The sequence below is a fragment of the Diorhabda carinulata genome, chromosome 3 (genome assembly GCF_026250575.1).
Source record: "Diorhabda carinulata isolate Delta chromosome 3, icDioCari1.1, whole genome shotgun sequence".
NCBI classification, from domain to species: domain Eukaryota; kingdom Metazoa; phylum Arthropoda; class Insecta; order Coleoptera; family Chrysomelidae; genus Diorhabda; species Diorhabda carinulata.
This window is the reverse complement of record NC_079462.1, coordinates 35,908,406-35,923,926: the sequence shown is the minus strand read 5'-3', so window position 1 is coordinate 35,923,926 and position 15,521 is coordinate 35,908,406. Positions and strand designations below refer to the sequence as shown.

The 15,521-nt window shown below is 31.5% G+C and overlaps 1 protein-coding gene across 5 annotated transcripts in view; it reads right to left on the bottom strand.

Annotated features, from left to right (window-relative positions):
- LOC130891767 (ephrin-A4) overlaps positions 1-15,521 on the bottom strand; it is a 408,512-nt gene that overhangs the window by 167,035 nt on the left and 225,956 nt on the right. The window lies entirely within an intron of this gene.

Genomic DNA, 15,521 nt, shown 5'->3' with positions numbered 1-15,521 from the left:
TCTTCGTAAATCTATTTACCTCTTAACCGTTTTAAATCCAGGTACATGATGATAGCTCGATACTCCAATTTTTCGATTTTCACAATTTCACTCTGGTTTACTTTTTTGACACTTCTATTAAATTATTGTCCGTTGCTATGGTAACGCAATATTTTGTTTATGCATGGAACTGGTCTAGAATAACTAGATATCAATACGTCCTCGTACAACATCTAAAATTGAAAATTTGCAATAGCAAACCTAGGTATAATACCTAGGTAGCCTATCATCATTAGCATACGGTACCATCGATTAAATTGTACGTTTATATACAGTATTTGATTGTTTAATTGCGGTGATTTATGTCTGGCGGCTTCTCATAGTCTTCTTCCGTCATATTTCTATAAATATTTATCGCTGTCTGCTTCTTACGTTATTCTGGACTATTCACTTCTTTCTTGATCTTTGGTTTAAGCTCTATGAATGTAACTATTATTTCCTCATTACTTCTTTAATTTTTTCAATCACAATACTCCTATATTCTTTCTTAACTATTCTTCTTAGCATAATCATTTTAAACGGCTTTCCTTTCCTTTCTTCTTCGTGAGACACATAATTATTGGGACATAGGAACATTTCTTTCAATTACTTCAATTAATTTCAATTCAAGATTTTCATTTTTCAAAAAGGATTTCAACCGAATTAACAAACAAGGTTTGTTAATATGACTTTTAAAAATTTGAGAAATTGAAATGTTTCATTACTCCCTCACATCAGTAAAGTAACAGCATGTCTATTTTTTCTTTCAGAACATTTTCCCTTTTTCCAATCTCTTGATTGACTGCCTACAACTTCTTTTCCTTCTGGAGACAACTCAAGCTTCTGCCCTACTAAGTATAATCAAAAGAGAGCGCCAATAATGCGAGGAAATTAAATGGTTAAGGTGAAAATAAAAAAATATTAACAATATTAAGATTACCTTATATTAACAACCAAAAGATAAAAGCAAATCTCATAAGTTTCAACTTCATTTCAACATAACGAAGAAGGCATAAATATGAATATTTTTATCAAGAACACTTTTTAATTAAAAACGATTCATTCTTAAGCTCATATTAAGCATGCTTATGGAATTCGGTATTTATTTCTGTACCAGATTTGTATTTCCGTGTTTGTTGACAATGACTCCTCAATATTTAATCTTCTCTACTTTTTCAATGCTGTGATTGTAATTAATTTTTTACTACCACAATCTGATATATTCAGCATCAGACTGTTTTGTATTCTTTTGTATCCAAAATCTAAAGCAATTCGTTATGGACTATATTAACTCAATATGTCCGAATTCACATTTGCGGTCATGACAACATTTATCAAGTACTTATAACGACTTGTAGATTAATCGTTTTGATTTTCCAACTTTCAATAGAAATGGGTTGTACCTCATAATTTAAAAGTTCCAATTTGCTCTGCTTTCAGATAACATCGGTAATATTTTTGGTAACGATATTGATTTACATAGCGAGAATTAGTTATTATCAGGAGGTAATTCATTTTTAAATTTTAACACATCGGTTATAGGCGATTTTAAATATTTATTGTGTACGGCTCGGTCATTTATCATTTACTACATATGCGCTACTATCAAAGCCGTATCCATTGGGTAGGACTGATAATTAATAATTCTCTTCTATAGATATTACGTCTAAAATGATTTTAAAAATATTTTGGCTAAGATATAGTAACACAAATATAAATATCGTATAGCTGTAGTAGTTTATCTTAGAGTTAACAGTAATTATTGTAAAATTATTCACACAGATTCAAAACTTTGCGGGCCATAAAGTTGGTGAGATGTATGTAGTCTTATACTTTATATTGCGCCTCTTTCCTTTCTTTCCTTTTCTTTTCAATCTGATCATTATTATTAGGCACGCAATAAGAAAAAGACCAATGAATATTTGTAGTTTCTTTGAATAAATAATTTCGAAACCTTTGGCCTGTCAATACTTCGATGCCAAATAACATCTAAATATGTTGATACGTTTAAATTTTTTTCCGCTTTCTAAATTAATCTCGTACTTGTAGGGGGAATGCTTGGAATTTGATGTATTTATATGGTGAGAAAGGTTTTGATCAGTTTAGTACGAGTTTGGGCGCGATGCTGCCAAATTAACGAAGGTTGAGAAATTTTCTGCTTAAATGCAGACCAACGTGACTTTCGCAGTTTTAAAAAGGATCTAAAACAACGATGTTTTCAAACTGTGATGAAAATTTTTAATCCCTTTTCATTTTCGTAAACGATAGTGTTAAATTGGTATGCAGAATTCAAAAAAAGAGACTAAACACCCACTGGCATTTACCACAGGAAACACTGAGGTTGTGAGGAAATTGGTGACCAATTTTCGCCTCAAGAAGAGTGCCTCATTTCTTAACTGATGTTTTCAAGATCGTTATGCGTCCTTAAATAGAAGAAAATGTTTACGTGACTTTCGTATCACTATCCATTATGATTCTGAAAAAGACCTAATATGGAAGATATGTCATTAATCTTTGGTGAAATGTTTTGGACAGCCTTTTCTTTTGTCAGCTACAGAGTTAAATTTTTATGCAAAATTTAGTAGGAGAAGGTTAATATGCGGGGCACCCACTGATGATATTACCTCAAGAAACAAGGAGATGTAAGAAAATTGTTACCCGAAGATCACGATTCTTAAGAAGGGTGACTAATTTTTCAACTGATGCACAAAAACAAGCATGAGTGGATTGTAATACATTTATGATTGATAATGTATTAATGATTGTACAAAAAACGTTTTATATCTCGAGTGATGAATCGTAGTTGTTTGGTGATTTGAGGTGAAACTGCTTCCTATGCTCGAGCAGTATTGAGAAAATCGATTACAATTGTGACTGGTATATCACAAAATTAAAAAAATGCTCTTGCTTGCATTACTACATTTTTTCATCAAACAGTTAGTTAAATTCTTTTTTCTGTTCGGGCCTTCAAGAAAAAGTTACGCGTTCAATGATTTAACAGTGACAATCAAACATTAATGTCTTGTGAAGTGCTAATTAAAAAAAAATTAAAAGAGTGCTGCTCAGAAGTTTTCGATGAATCATTTTATCTAATGAAAAAGGGTATATCTTGAAAAAATTTAATACAATTGTTCAAAATAATTTTCAAGTGTTTGGTATCTGAAAATTTTTAATTATGACCCTTATATTATTATTTGGTTTCGTTTAAAAATTTAACAATTGAATATTCAGAGACAAGATTAAACTTGTCCGACATGCAGGTTTATTTCGATTATAGGCTTCATGTTTTTCCATGCTATATTACTGAAAACATAAAAAGAAGAAACAAGATTAAAATCCTCAAGTTGTGACTGTACACTAATCAAAAAATATTAATTATCGAATAAGAAACTAGTTAAATATAAAGAATTAATTATTTGAATATTGTTATTGACTATTATTATCAAAGAAGCACAACAATAAAAAATTGTCTATAATTTATAAACCTCATAATCAACAAAAAAAAACTTGAGACGAGAAAATTATGTTTTAGTGTCTATTTTTATATCTAAATAGTACCTAACATCTAAACATTCATAAATTTATACCGAAATAATAGCGAAATGAAATAAATAAGTTGTAGTAGTCAAATTTCAGGACAATTAGTTGACATAAAAATAGCTTGAAGTTATATATTATATTCAATTGCTTGTCATGGGTACCATGAATGAATAATATAATCAGTTACCATCAACCACATTCTGGAAGCAATTCATACTCTTCCTTTATGGAAAACCAGACATGCAAACTTTATTTATATGCTTAGGAATATAAAACTCAAACTCTAAGTAAAATATCTCATCAAAGTTTGAAAAGGACGCTATACATTTCTCAACCTTCGAGCGATTGTGTTTTACACATGTGCAATTAAGGATAAATCTAAGGATCTTGAAGATCATGATATGAGAGGAATATAAAACTAGTGGTAGTATTTTGTCTGGTTATGTTTGGTCAAGCGTTATCTTCATGAGAAATTGGATTTTGAAGTTTCTTTAGGTAAGAAATCATATTAGGTTTTATTATTTCTTAATTGTTTCGATGTGTAATGCATTCATGTTGTCCTAGATGGAGGTTATTAAGCCATAAGCAACGAAACTCTTTATCATAACTGCCCACATCATCACAATAATGTTTCTTTTCACATTAATCGTTTTTAGCAGCAGTGAAGTCGATTTATTTGATATCTTTTTACTCGTAATGTTTGGGAATTTGGTACCAAGCCAGATAACATATAACAACAGTTCCCTTTATTAAAATAGAGATTTATTCGAACGACAACTTAGTCCTTTTAAACTCACGATAGCTGCTGATAGTTTCTAATCAGCATAGTCCAGTACTTGCAGTAAAAAAATCGTTATATGAAAACAGGGATGTTAAACATGTTGGAATGTTGGGATATCAGATGGGTGTTCGTGTTTCTATGTCATTGAGTATAGAATCTACCATGAACAAATTACTACGAATTTCGCGACAAAAACTTGTACGATAAGAAAGTTAGTTACTGCTTTTCGAAGGAAAATTCTTCCCTCAAAATATTCCAAGTTTGGTACATGAATAAATTTGAGAGATAATTACATTTGAAGTTGATAATAGAATATCTGACATTTTAGATCTAAAATACATTAATTTATTATATTTCGGGTATGTTTCTTCCAAACAAATCAGTTGTAACAGCAAGAGTCGATTTATTTCAATGACCATTCATCTGTTTTCTCCATTATTTTTATTAGATATATGTTCCGATAAAATTATTCTCCGTATTCAAAATTTTGTTCAAAATAGACACAATGAACGCATTCCGAACCAATATTCTTCCCCACAAAAAAATTTTGAGTTTTTAACCGATAAATCTGGTGTAAACGGTTCTCCTTCTTGGTTCATAACTCGACTGGGGTTTTCCAAACAATTCTGGAACATCGTTTCCTCTTTTCATATTGGTTACAAATTGAATTCTTAAACTTGAAATCTTAAATTCCTTATGTTTCTTTATTGAAAGAATGATCAAGTTGCTTATTATCTAATTTTGTTCTATAATAAATTGTCCGGGTACGACTATGGCAATTACCGATCATCACCTGATGTTCGAATGAAACCGGTTAAATGATAATTAAACATTATACCACCGGTCGACATTTTGTATTAGGGAACGATGATATAAATCTGTTTTGTAATTGGGAAATCAAGCTAAGTGACAAGTTCTCTTAAGAATACTGGCCAACATACTTGCTACATTTCATCGTATTTACCAAACCGTTGTTAGGGATTAAAGATATTTGAAAAATGTTGAAAAAAATGTTTTGAGCAATCATCTTCTTACTGCGATATTTTTTAAACAGGTTACCTTCAGCATTTCAGGAATGCTATAGTTTTGTTTACGACATATTCTTATAAGCCGATAAAAAAAATAACAACAATCATTTTAATTGAAGTACTGAACGACCAATATTCTCTTTTGTATACTTTTCATAACAGTTAGCTGTTATTATTTCAATTTATCCACATTAAAGCCGACCCTTTGGACAGCTGACTGTACCGGGCGGACAACTGAGAACTGAATTTTGGGTCTACCACTATGGGGCATATTTGAAAATTTAAAATTAAAAAAAAAAACAATTTTTTTTAGAATTTATCCAGTTGAGAGACACTTTATGTACGATATCTCTTCAAAATAAGACGTGGGTTAAAGTGGGAACGAAAAAATGCCAATAAGTCCGATTCTGCTTATCCGATTTTCATAAACTTGATGTTGTTTGAAAGAGCTTTCCTCAATACAAAATATACAGGGTAAGCCGGGACTTGAAGCAGAAATTTTGGAAGTGAGTAGATGACGTGAAAATAATGTATGTAAATAAAGTTCTCATACGACTCCTCGTTTTTGAGTTATAGGCATTTAAAGTTGCGATATCATAACTTTTTATATCAATCAAAGTTTGTACAGATTTTAACTTTTTGAAAAATAAGTTCTATCTCTAAGCGAAGCCAAAATTAATGAAGAAATAATTATTGTACAGTCGGATATTTGAAAAATAATTAAGAGTGAAGCATTCATTTTATGCTCGAAAAGTATCGAAAAGTAAGTCCAGACATGTTAATTGCAGTCACAGGAAATTTTTCAGGTAATCATGAATTTGTGCAAATATTTTGGACAATCATTTACACATTTTCCGTGTACTTAGAGCGATTTTATCAGAACAAAGCTGTTATGAAGAATCAATCCTGTATGTTATTCAGGGAAACTAACCATCAAGAAAGGATTTAAGTAAATATCTCATATTTGACAATAATTGTGAAAAGTAGCGTATCATAAAATGGTGGCTTAATACTACAGTTTTCTTCGGCTTTCGACGTTTTGAAGCCAAATTCACTTGAAGAGATTTATGCTATAAAAATTTTTCTTGTTGACTAGTGTTGTTATAGAAAATTCGTACTTCAGTCACACAATATTCTAAAATGCTGCTAATTTATTTTAAACGTAAAAACAATAGTGTGTCTTCTATATTAATACTCTCGGCGAGTATTGGCGTCTACGGACTCATAAAAGTTAACCTTAAGTCAATTGGAATTTAATGCACGATTGTAAATAAATGGTTACCGAGTTGTTTTAATTTTAGACCATCTTAGACATATTTCATTCATCAATTTTATAGTTCATAAATAAGCATAGAATAAGAAGAAGTAGGATTTCTTTTTTACCATTCAAGGTATTAATTGGATTTATTAATTGATTGTTATTGCCAGAGCACCAGTCAATCGGTAGGTGTGATTCCAATATTTACAATACATAGTAGTCGACATTGAGGCTGCATTTTCGCCTTCTTCTGAAGATGCTAACATTTTGTTTTTTCATTGGATATTACTGGTAACTAACCCTAGAAGCTATTACACTTGTACCTACATCTGCAAATACCATAGCAAAAAAACCTACGTAAACGGTGTCCAATAAGATTATTTTAATAAATGCTTGAGGTCGATAACCTACAAAGTAGCCCCAAGTCAATATAAAATGTGGTATACTTTTTCTTCTTAGAAACTCTTCAAATCACTTCACACAACTGTTGTTGTGTACACTTTCTGATTACAGCTAGCATTCTAGTAGTTTTCGTGAAAAAATTCTGCAATTTTAAGGAACATTTCTGTGTATCCTTAATGAATAAATACTCGTAAATGAGTCAGTGGGTGAATGACAAGGCTTTTTGTGATTCCATTTAATGGAAATATACTTTTTATATTCTTTTGTGAGGATCTGTAAAAAGAATCAAAGACTTTCTACCGCAAAACTGTTATGATATACTGGGGTGAATTTTAGAGCATTTCACCATTTCAACAACAAATGTACTACTTATTAATCCTGGTAACAAATCAAAGTGTCGTCAGGGAACGCGTTCCTTGATTATTTTCAAAGAAGTCGTCCCATTATTTGCATTGAAAAAATATTTCCTCCGGTCTAGACTGTTGACAGTGGCGGTCAGTTTTGTATTTAATGCACTCGGGAATTATGAGTGCAAATAATTTAAATTCATGACTAGAATTTGCAAAGTCGAAAAATTATATTAGAACCGTATTGTTCATTGTCTATTTTGAAACTATAGTATGGGTCGTTACTCAAGACAACAGAATCGTTTGTTATTTTTTTTTTCTACCGAATTTTTTGCTCCTTTAAGTGACTATACCCCTATAATATAATAAGTAACTATGATATAGACAGATAATTTTAAAAAACTATTTAGTACTTCAATGATTGCTAGCACTGACCTGAAACCAAGTTTATTTCAATATAGAAGCAATTTTAGAAAGGTTTCTCGTGCAAGAAAATTAGTGTTAAACAAATTATCATGGAATATCCAATATTCCATAAATCGAATGGTTTTGTATTGGTTTAGAAAATAATAATTATTGATGTTTATCAATAGAATATATCAATCAATCTCCTGGAAAAATCTTGTATTTATAAATAGAGATCTGACTGCAAATGATATAGTTTTGATTTTGACAGTTAACCCAGAAAAAAATGGAAAGATAGTACCGCGGTCGACTTTTCTAGAATTTGACTCCAGCGCGCAACTCAAAATCATAGTATATATGAATATGTTCCAGTTTTCATTCAAAACGATAGTGATACAAAAATTTCTATATATTTCATATCAAATGAAACAAGTTTTTGCAAGAGAATGACGTTAATAATAATAATTTTTTGTTTCCGAAGCGTCTTTATTTTACGTCTCTTCTAATATGTCAAAAAGTAAATGTTGTAACCAGTTTTAAAAATTAATTTTCTATCGGAAGAGACTAAAAATTAAGAAGATTTATCAACAAAAACATATAAAACTGATATTTATTATAGAAGTTGCGGTTTGCATCGCATAAATATTCCTACTAATTTAGAGTATTCATACCTTAACTTTTCTAACAATTCGTCGTACATGTCAGAAATCGAGCTTATTTTCTAGTTTAACGACTAGATATAGGTACATGCCTTGAATATATCGGAACTTCAATAGTTTACAGTGATTCACAATATACTTTTACCTTACATTAACTTGTCAAACGTCCAAATATCTATTTTATTCTATACTTTGTTGCCCAGATAGAGAATTGAAAATTGGTGATTCAATAAATTCGTTAAAAGGCGACACCATCAATTTGATGGCTATTTTATTACAAATGTGAAGTATTACATAACTACCAGATATGAAATTGTTATTTTTTATCAATTACAAAAAAAATCAAATTGAAAAATGTCATGTTCTGAAACATGGACACATTGTATCATCATCATCATCATTTTATGAACGCTCAGCAATTCAAATATTTCTGCTTTTCAATCAATTCAATAAAAATTTTATTTTTAAACAGCCTATTCGTAAGGATACCTTTTTATTTTTTCCTTAAAGTCTCCGGCTTCCGAAATAACGAATTTTTAGGAAATAAGAAGAAATCTTTGGTTACCAAACAAGGGACTGTAGGGCGGATGGTTTGACTGTTCCAAAACGTTTGTGTTTGAATTAATGTGTGAGAGCTCGCATTGTCGTGGTGAAGAATTGCTCGTTGGTTTCCTTGATTTTTTCTGGCAACCAAATGCTATTATACCATTATGGATTGACCGTTCTACGTTGCTCTAATGGAACGGTGACGACATGTCTTTTGAAGAACAGCGTTTGAATTTTTTCAGCATTTATTTGCACTAATCAATATACACGAACAAATCTTTTTGATAGCCAAATTTTCATGCAATATGGCATGTGTACGAGTGGAACGAATGCTCAAGTATGCCCCAATCTCACGGTATGTCACATCACAATCTTGCAATATCAATTTACAAACAGCATCGATGTTTTGTGGTACAACAACTGATTTTGGATGACCTTCACGAAATTTATCTTGTAGCATAGTCCGACCAGGAGTGAATTCAGAAAACTGGTGAAACACGGTGGCTCAAGATGATGCTTCAACACCAAAAGTGGAAGCGACCCGATCGGCACACTGATGTTAGTTTAGTCATAGAAAACCATCGCAAGAAAATGTTCGCGGTTAATTCCATTTTTGACCAAGCTAAATGTTTGCAATTATCTGTACACAACTTTATGATGATGGTAATCTCAGATTTGATATATTCACATCAGTGTTGCCATATCTGAAAACTTAAATAGCGACCCTCGTAGGTATATTGAATTTTTGGGTACTGAAGCAAATCGTAAAATTATACTCAATAAATTGTGAGGCACAAATTGTTCTGAGAAAGTTATTAAAATGCGTTTTATAGTGAAAAAATTTTAATGGTCAATTTTAGTATGTTTAGTATTATATTTCTATGAAAATGTATGGAGCTTGATTGTATTTATGTAATATAACAACGTGATTTATGGTATAGAAAACGAAAAACGAAAAGAGAGTGTTGTAGCTAAAAATAAGAGTAGTGAGTGTTCACCCTTATAGTGCAAGTCTTCTGCTTATTGCTCCAAACGTTTAAGGAATAAATCAGTGTAATCCTCTACACTCACTCCCTCGTTCATGGAAATACATAAATAACAGTGACAAGTCATTAACCGAAAAAGAAAAAACAATTTTTTTTATCTACCAGGATTAGAGATGTTTTACTGGGAACAGAGCAATAACTTGAATCAACAGGCAAATCTATTAACTGGTACTAATAATTTACGATCTAATTTTTTGTCAACAATGTTATTCCTTCTAAAGTATCTTAGTTAGTATTTTAATCACGCAAAAATGATCATTTTATGAATTGTATACAACACGTTTTATTCACACAAGCATTCAAATGAGAATTACAAAAATTTTTGCTATGTCATTATATTCAAAATCATTGAAATGGTCACTAATCATTGTCGATAACATACCGACTACACTCTTGTGAAGTTGATGGAAAATGCAAGACGAAAACAGCTGAACTACTGATATAAACACGTTAAATAATTTTCGTAAGTAACCTTTTGGACAGTTTAAAAACTAATATTAAGGTTGCAATCATAATTTCTGGTGCCTGTTATAATATTATAATTATTGAAGCCAAATTTTTCCACTATTATTCTGAATTATAGAAGTGGAATTCTCCATAAGTATCGTGGAGACATGTACGTTCATACGTGCAAGCTTATAACATGCTTGAAGACTTGTACGCTTGAGCTAATTTAACGAGCTTGCGACTGTATTTGACCCGAAGACTTGATATTCAAAATGAGAGAAGCCATATATTCCAGAGCACTGAATAAGCTGTTGCGTTACCACCGAAAAAACAGAAGATTCCTGATCGAAAGGCAGACATGCTAACCTCGACATGCTAATAAAATAGCAGAGGACTTAGTGGACAAGGCAAGGAAGGCAAAAGGACGATTGGTAGGACTCATCGGAAACAGATCCAAGCTGTAACTGAAGTGCATATGATTATGCACAGAAAGTAATCTAAATTTTTGTATGAACATGAAAATCATGTTACAATTTTAAATTACACAAAGAAATTTCTGGTGGGAAAGAAGTTTTATTTAGTGCGGTTACTTATTTCTTGATAAATTATTACCTAATGTCATTATAAATAAATAAAGACATATATAATACGAGTACATTACCGTTTAAAGATTGAATCGGGTCCTGAAGTACCACACTTCGAAGATTATTCAATAAATCATAATTTTAATAAAAAACATACAGTAGATAACAATGGAAAATTTATGTATACAAATAAATAACAGATTTTATATTTTTGCAGACGCCTAGCATCGTAAAGAAATGATATTTCTTCGGAAAAATGAAATACTAAAATAGACAAAAGACGCATTATAACAAACGATGACAAGCATAATCATATTATGTTGTATATTAATTCTGTTGCGATGAAACGTATTTCGAACACTTTTAAGTTAATTCATTTTGTAAAATGTCGAATTTATAATTAGCCATGTAAACCTATCCTCAATGGACCAATCCGTTTCAATTATAAATGTATTGAAAATCATCATGGGGAAAGTACTTGGTCCAGTATTTTTAAAACGAACCAAATATTTCGCATTACATTATTAATATATTTAATAAGAATTTTAATAAGAATAAAATGACGGAAATATTAATTTCCCTTTCGCTTTAAAAGTTTTTCGTTGTTTTTAACTAATTTATTTACATACTGTTTACGCTACCACTACACCAAAACTCACCATTACACTGTTTGACGCGCGTTTCGATAACTAAGTTATCGTCTTCAGAGACTGAAAGTAAACTAAAATCTATTAACTTCTCCCGTGAAAAATAATTCCAAGGGGAAAACCTCCTTGACGGAAATCTTCACATTTATTCCTTAACTACTAAACTATAGAGTGGGCTGTAAGGAATAGGATCTTTGTCTCTATTCGAACTGTTCTCACATTTGATGATCTCAATGGTTCCAAATGCAAATAACGCTCCAAATTTAGTATTTTATCCTTAGGATTACCTAACAATTGTTTTAATGTATCTTTGGAATTATAAACCAATTTAAAACCCATTCTGTTGAAAATTCCTTCCATTCACAAGAATCACTGCGTTTAGACTCGTCGCAAATTCCTAGGCAAGACATGGGGATTTAAGCGTACTGGGTATACCAAAAGGTCAACAAAGCTACAGTCACACACGCATTACTTGCAATGCAAAATATCAGAAAATATTAAATGAAATTCAAAGGCTGATCTGTTTGGATACCACAAGGGCCATGTCAACATGCCTCAATACAGCCTTAGAGGCGTTGCAAAATCTGCGCCCGCTTCATCTGATAATGACAATAGAGGCATTTAGCCGCGCTCACAAGCTAATACACAAAAAAAATTGAAAGGAATCTAACCGGCTACTTACGGATTCCAGAATCAATAAAACTAGAAAACAGTGAGAAACCAATAGATCAAATTTATAGCGTGGTGGACAAAGACATCTCATTAGAAGTGGTAATCAATGACCGTTAATCATGGGTCAATAAAGATCTCCCGCAAGCTCTAAATATCTAAGTCTAACAACAGAATTCGAGGTATATTAGCAGAGTAAGTTTCGTTTCGTTATATGAAAAATATATGTACAGATACAGAAAAAATATTCATTGTACACAAACCTATTGAAACTAGCGGACCCAACAGATGTCCTGTCCCACGTCTTAAATGTAATCTTTTGGAAATTAGCTGTAACAATTAGAGCGTTTTGATGAAAATTTTTATCAGAAACTTATTACAATACCTAACGACATTCATATATATTTATCACAATTCAACCAATCGATAGCGTGTGAGTATGTGTATTAGTATGCTTTCAGAGATGTTGAATTTATAAGCTGTGTTAAATAAAAACTTGAATCCGTGTTAATTGAAGGTGGAAAGATCGAATCTTAAGCTATTCTATAGCGGGTATTTATTCTTAGAGTTACAAATACTGAAATGATCGTAATGCCATTGGATGAACAATATTTTTGGTTAATCCTTGTGAGGTATAAACAAATAAATTCGATGGTTCATACTTGCCATCATTTAATCATCAAATTAAGTTCATTTGACATTTTATTTGAACCGTATTCGCATTCTCTCTTTAAAATTACATAGTTCACAAATTGTTATAGAAAGAAGATCAAATTACTTGAGCTTATAATAAAACTTTTACTATGTTTTCATAATCAGAATGTATATGTAGATACATATATTTTTAATCACTTTTCGTTGACCTACATTCTCTGCCAATCTTGACGATTTTGCTATAAAGGGTTTATGAAGGCAGTAAAATTAATTATATGGTTTGGATAAAAAGAAGCACACCTATTCCATGGAAGCAACTGCGTTGAAAAACATCGTTAAAATGATATAACGGGATAAATAGATTTATTGGCAAACTATGGAAAACATTTGGCATAAAAAAAACTCATTTTATGTTTCAAAACTTTCACGAACAGGTACAAATGAAGAGCATATTCTTCTTTATATTTCGTATTTGTTTAGAATCACACACCAGATCAGCATATGAAATTTTTAAACATGATGTTGTCTTAAGCATGTGTTCACTTTTTCTATTGGCAAATTGAATAATAGAGGATACACTTTATAATTCTACTGGTTTCATTTGAAATTCTTCTAATCTATTAATCGTAATACCAAATCTACATTACCCGCCTTGGAATTACGAAAATTTTAAATTATTTTAGTAATTATACCTATTTTGATATTTTTGCATAAACATAGGCAAATTTTCATCACTTTCTACAAAAATATTCTAAAATCGATAAAAATCCAGAAAATTTACTTACTGGTGAAAGAGTTTTATACTACTGGTGGAAATAAATTGATCAACTAATCTAAGAAAATAGGTCCTCAAATGTTTTCGAATTAGAATAAATAAGTAAATAGCAAGTTTCAAGCATTTTTTATAATCAGTTCTGTGTAGGAATGGAAGAATTAATAAAAAGTGTATGTTATACTACGGCGGTTCCTGATAAACGATAAAAGTTAGAAAACAAAACTTTAGATCAAAGTTGTAGTTTAGTTTTATACAGGGTGCGTCAGTACCACATCAAGCATGAACGTAAGTGTAGTTAATCAATGTTTAGAATAACACCAGTCAGATGGCGTTCGTCCTGATTAATTCATTCTTGTAGACGATTTTTACATCATTCTCCAAGCATGTGTTGAGGAACTCTGTAGGTGCCTGAAGTTTTGTTTGTTCACAAATCTCGTGGGATGAAAATATGCCTCGTCAATCGACCAGAGGCTGTGAGCAAACTCCTCACGTCAAGCAAAATCGTTTTCGTTCAATGCCTAAACCATTTTGTAAGGGCGATGGTTCAAATCTAAAGATCTAAAGATCCTTCTTCAGGCAGACCTGATACGTGTTTACTCGTCTGGATAGCATTACGTCCACAATATTATCTGTTAGGTTTCTAGTGCTAAGAGATTAAATCAGATTATTCTCCATTTACCTAGGACCTAGTTTTCAGTGATAATTTCTCTTCCAATATATGATAAACAAAAACAAATAGAATTCAGAGTTACGTCAAGTTTAACGGGTTTATCTATATTATATGTTCGCTGAAAATCTTTAAACATAGTATATAAATCCACGATATGTTTGTGCAATCACATTTCTTCCAAACGAGGTCGTTCTCGTAACAAAACTGCCGCTAAACTGAAATTTAGTGTGTTTCACGAATTAATCTCACTTACTTTATGTTTGGCAGTGTAACAGGGATTTTTTACAACGTCGTTATTAAACTGATAGTTCAATAGATTTTTAGTGATTAACACTTGAGTGGAGTTATCACTTTCTGATATTCTAGTTATGATTTTTATCGTTTCTCGAGAAACTCCTTTAAGGTTATTATGTTCTAATTACGACCGAGTATAATAATGATATTTTTCAAGTCTCAGAATCTCATTTTTCTTCACTAATTACTTTCATTATTAGCATTTAACGAGATAGGTAACCGAAATATCGATCGATCCTTGATTAATGCTACTATTGGGTCTATTGAGTAATATAAACATGCCTATGACGGCCCTCCTAACGTACCGACGAAACTCCCTAGTGTTTCATTTTTGCTGCAAGATCGGTATGCGCATTTCGACGATCGACTCTGATTAGTGGCAACGAATGGGATAATAGCCAATGAGAGCTGTATTTTTGTTATGCATGTGCTTTAATTAGATAGCAGACAAGCTTACGCTAGTAATGGTGGCTAGTTTCGCGTACGCTTCAAAACTAGTTCTAAACTGGACGTAAGCGGAAAATTTGCTATGTTATTTTGCGTGCTTGTAAATTCGCAGTGACGACGACCTTATAGAAGCAATTAACAGTATCACCTGATACCAAGTATGTAGCTAACAGGCCACCAGAGTATAATAGATAATAAGAAAGCAGAGAGCCTTGCAAAAAGGGAAACGACTCCAAATTTTTGTTCAGATGACATATTAACAAAAAACTGAATAGGTTGCTAAAGGATCAGATGCAGTCTAGCA